The following is a 5,222-nucleotide window of genomic DNA, read 5'->3' on the forward strand; positions in this document are numbered from 1 at the left end:
AAGATAGATTCAACGAATTGAAGACGCAAACGACCAAAAAGCTCAAAAGTACAAAATACAATCAAAGTGGTTCCAATTATTGATAAGAAACGTCTCAAAATTACAAGAATACAAGACGCAAAACGCAAAGTACACGATATAAAAATAGTACGCAAGGACGTTCGAAAATCCAGAACCGGGACCAGAGTCAACTCTCAACGCTCGACGCAACGGACTAAAAATTACAAGTTAACTATGTATATAAATATAATATAATATATAATTAATTATATAAATTATATATATATATTATATTTATATATTAAAACCGTCGGCAGACTAGGATCCAAACTTGTGTGAGATGGGTTTACGAACTCCGCGACTTGCGGAGTTTGTAGTGCAAAGGGACCGCGACTCGCGGAGATACCCTGGACAAAAATGCCTATAAAAGCTAACGCATTTTGATCGTTTTATATATCCTAATTCTATCTATCTCTCTATATACATAAATATATATATATATATATATATATATATAATTTGTATTTTAATTTTAATTTTAATTTTAATTTCTAATAATAAGGGTATGTTAGCGAATATTGTAAGGGTGTAAGTCAAAATTCTGTCCGTGTAACGCTACGCTATTTTTAATCATTGTAAGTTATGTTCAACCTTTTTAATTTAATGTCTCGTAGCTAAGTTATTATTATGCTTATTTAATACCGAAGTAATCATGATGTTGGGCTAATTACTAAAATTGGATAATTGGGCTTTGTACCATAATTGGGGTTTGGACAAAAGAACGACACTTGTGGAAATTAGACTATGGGCTATTAATGGGCTTTATATTTGTTTAACTAAATGATAGTTTGTTAATTTTAATATAAAGATTTACAATTGGACGTCCCTATAAATAACCATATACACTCGATCGGACACGATGGGCGGGGTATTTATATGTACGAATAATCGTTCATTTAACCGGACACAGGAATGGATTAATAGTCTATGGAATTATTAAAACAGGGGTGAAATTATGTACAAGGACACTTGGCATAATTGATAACAAAGTATTAAAACCTTGGGTTACACGCAGTCGATAACCTGGTGTAATTATTAAACAAAGTATTAAAACCTTGTTACAGTTTAAGTCCCCAATTAGTTGGAATATTTGACTTCGGGTATAAGGATAATTTGACGAGGATACTCGCACTTTATATTTATGACTGATGGACTGTTATGGACAAAAACCAGACGGGCATATTAAATAATCCAGGACAAAGGACAATTAACCCATGAGCATAAAACTAAAATCAATATGTCAAACATCATGATTACGGAAGTTTAAATAAGCATAATTATTTTATTTCATATTTAATTTCCTTTATTTTACATTTAATTGCACTTCTAATTATCGCACTTTTATTTATTGTCATTGTATTTAATTGCACTTTTAATTATGGTACTTTTTAATTATCGCAATTTTATTTTATCGCACTTTTATTTATCGCAATTTCCTTATCGTTATTTACTTTACGCTTTAAATTAAGTTATATTTATTTTTATTATTTTACATTAGGTTTTAACTGCGACTAAAGTTTTTAAAATCGACAAACCGGTCATTAAATGGTAAAAACCCCCCTTTTATAATAATAATATTACTTATTTATATATTTGTATTTTTATAAATTAAAACTAATATAGCGTTAAGCTTTGTTTAAAGATTTTCCCTGTGGAACGAACCGGACTTACTAAAAACTACACTACTATACGATTAGGTACACTGCCTATAAGTGTTGTAGCAAGGTTTAAGTATATCCATTCTATAAATAAATAAATATCTTGTGTAAAATTGTATCGTATTTAATAGTTTTCCTAGTAAAATATAAGCTATTTCATATACACCTCTGCGCACATCAAACATCCTTTTCTAGGAGTTTATTTATAGGAGTGGCAATTTTAGAAAAATCTTTTATGAAACGTCGGTAAAAACCGGCATGCCCTAGAAAACTCATAACTCCTCTAACATTGGTGGGATGTGGAAGTTTAGCAATTACATCTACTTTAGCTCTATCCACTTCTATTCCTTCCTTTGAAATTTTATGACCAAGAACGATGCCTTCTTTAACCATGAAATGACATTTCTCCCAATTAAGTACTAGATTTGATTGTTCGCATCTAATAAGCATTCGTTCAAGATTAACTAGACATGTTTCAAATGTATCACCGAAGACTGAAAAGTCATCCATGAAAACTTCCATGCATTCTTCTATCATGTCGTGAAAAATCGCCATCATGCACCTTTGAAAGGTTGCAGGGGCGTTGCAAAGTCCAAATGGCATGCGTTTGTAAGCAAAAGTACTATAAGGGCACGTGAATGTGGTTTTCTCTTGGTCTTCGGGTGCTATTGGAATTTGAAAATATCCAGAAAAACCATCTAGAAAATAATAGTAACTGTTTCCGGCTAATATTTCCAACATTTGATCAATAAAAGGTAAGGAAAAGTGATCTTTTCTGGTGGCGTCATTTAATTTTCTATAATCAATACAAACACGCCATCCTGTTACAGTCCTAGTAGGAATAAGCTCATTTTTCTCATTTGTGATGACAGTCATGCCACCCTTCTTAGGCACGCATTGAACTGGGCTTACCCATGGACTATCAGAAATTGGATAAATTAAACTTGCATCAAGCAGTTTAATAATTTCTTTCTTAACTACATCTTGCATATTAGGATTTAGTCTTCGTTGGCGTTGCACATACGTTTTATGACCTTCTTCCATAAGGATTTTATGTGTGCAATACGAAGGACTTATTCCTTTAATAACATGAATTTTCCATGCAATGGCTGGTTTATGAGCTTTCAACACAGAAATGAGTAAAGATTTTTCATTTTCAGTAAGAAAAGACGATATTATTACAGGTAATTCAGATTCACCATGTAAATAAGCGTATTCCAAATGGTTTGGAAGTGGCTTTAACTCTAATGTCGGAGGTTCTTCTATCGATGATTTATATCGATATCTGTCTTCTTCTTTTAGCATTTGAATTTCTTCTGTTGTTGGTTCATATCCATTAGCTATTAGTGTAGCTAACATTTCAGTTTCATCAATTGGTTCAGTTCCTTCTCCTAAAGAATATTCTCCTGTTCCTTGTAATTCTGGAAATTCTTCTAACAATTCTGCATGTGAATCTATAGTTTGAATATAATAACATGTATCATCTGCAGATTGTGGTTGCTGCATTGCTCTATCAACTGAAAAGGTAACACTCTCGTCCTCTATACTTAGGGTCAGTTTCTTACCAAACACGTCTATCATTGCTTTAGCCGTGTTTAAGAATGGTCTTCCTAATATGAGAAGAACTTGAGAATCTTCTTCCATATCCAGAACAACAAAATCTACTGGAAATACTAAAGTACCAACTTTAACTAGCATGTTCTCCATTATCTCTCTAGGATATTTTATTGATCGATTGGCTAGTTGTATGCTTATTTTTGTTGGTTTCAATTCTCCAAGGTCTAGTTTAGTGTATAGTGAATACGGCATTAAATTTATACTAGCACCAAAATCTGCCAATGCTTCTATTGAACTAAGACTACCCAGAAAACATGGAATTGTGAAACTTCCTGGATCAGATAGTTTTTCTGGTATCTTACTCAACAGCACTGCTGAACAATTAGCATTCATAGTAACGGCCGAGAGTTCTTCCATTTTCTTTCTATTCGATATTAGATCTTTCAAGAATTTAGCATATCTAGGCATTCCTGAAATTACATCAATGAAAGGAAGATTTACATTTATCTGTTTAAACATATCCAGGAATTTGGATTGCTCAGCTTCAAGTCTCTCTTTTTTCATTTTACTCGGATAAGGAAGTGGTGGTTGGTATGGTTTAACATAAGGTTTAGCCTTAACTGTGTTATCTTCATTAACCTTTTCAACTACCGGTTCTTTTTCCTTATCTTGTTCAGGTTGTGGTTCTTGTGGAGTAGGAATAGCTTCATCAGAAATTACAGGTATTTCAGGTGGTTTAAGTGTAATACCACTTCTTGTGGTAATAGCTTTAACTGTTTCATTCCGGGGGTTAGCATTTGTAACACTAGGTAAAATTCCCGGTTTTCTTTCACCTATTAACCTTGCTAGGTTACTTACTTCTTGTTCCAAATTTTGAATAGAAGCTTGTTGACTTCTAAATGCTTGAGCATTTTGTTCATTCGTTTGTTTCTGAGATGTGAAAAACTGTGTTTGAGTTTCAACTAGCTTCGTCATCATATCTTCTAAATTTGGCTTTTTATCATCGGTTTGTGGTGGTTTGTTTTGAAAATTAGATCTTTGCTGATTGTAAGTATTGTTGGATACTTGTTGATTACTAGGACCTTGTTGGTTGTTGTATGGAACATTTCGGTTATAATTCTGGTTTTGATTGTAAATTGGTCTTGGCGGTTGATAATTATTCTGATAATTATTTCCAGGCCTTTGGTTTATGTATGAAATATTCTCTCTTTGTTCCATTGTTATTTCAATACTGAGACAATCTTTTGTCAAATGTGGTCCTCCACACTGCTCACAACTAATTCGTATTGAGTGTATATCCTTAGTCATCTTTTCCATTCGTCTCTCGACAGCATCTATCTTTGCAGAAATGGAATCTAAGTCATGGCTAGAATTGGCTCTAGCTGCTTTAGATGATCTAACGATATCTTTTTCTTGGTGCCACTCATGTAAGTGGGAAGCAGTGTTATCAATAATTTTATAAGCATCAGTTTCGGTTTTCTATATAATAGAACCACCAGCTGCTATATCTATGTCTTTTCTTGTAGTGATGTCGCATCCTTGGTAGAATATTTGTACTATTTGACAAGTGTCTAAACCATGTTGCGGACATCCTCTCAATAACTTTCCAAATCTTTTCCACGCCTCATATAGAGTTTCATTCGGTTTCTGTGTGAACGTAACAATTTCTCCTTGAAGTCTTAAGGCTTTAGATGCCGGAAAGAATTGTTTAAGAAATTTTTCAACTATAACGTCCCATGTATCAATCGCCCCTTCAGGTAACGATTCCAACCAATCTTTGGCTTCTCCCTTTAAAGTTCAGGGAAATAACATGAGATATATCTGTTCATCTTCCACTTCTCTTATTTTAAATAGTGTGTAGATCCTATTAAAGGTACGAAGATGTTCATTTGGATCTTCCTTCGGCGCACCATTAAATTGGCATTGATTAGTCACCATGTGTAGAAT

The 5,222-nt window shown here is 33.3% G+C and overlaps 1 non-coding gene across 1 annotated transcript; it reads left to right on the forward strand.

The window, feature by feature from the left end:
• The first annotated feature begins 4,848 nt into the window (after window positions 1–4,848).
• LOC139865508 (small nucleolar RNA R71) lies at window positions 4,849–4,955 on the forward strand. Its single transcript, XR_011765024.1, has one exon. It is a non-coding gene; the product is annotated as a small nucleolar RNA R71 (small nucleolar RNA).
• The last annotated feature ends 267 nt before the right edge of the window (window positions 4,956–5,222 follow it).

Source organism: Rutidosis leptorrhynchoides, chromosome 8 (assembly GCF_046630445.1).
Source record: "Rutidosis leptorrhynchoides isolate AG116_Rl617_1_P2 chromosome 8, CSIRO_AGI_Rlap_v1, whole genome shotgun sequence".
Classification (NCBI taxonomy): Eukaryota; Viridiplantae; Streptophyta; class Magnoliopsida; order Asterales; family Asteraceae; genus Rutidosis; species Rutidosis leptorrhynchoides.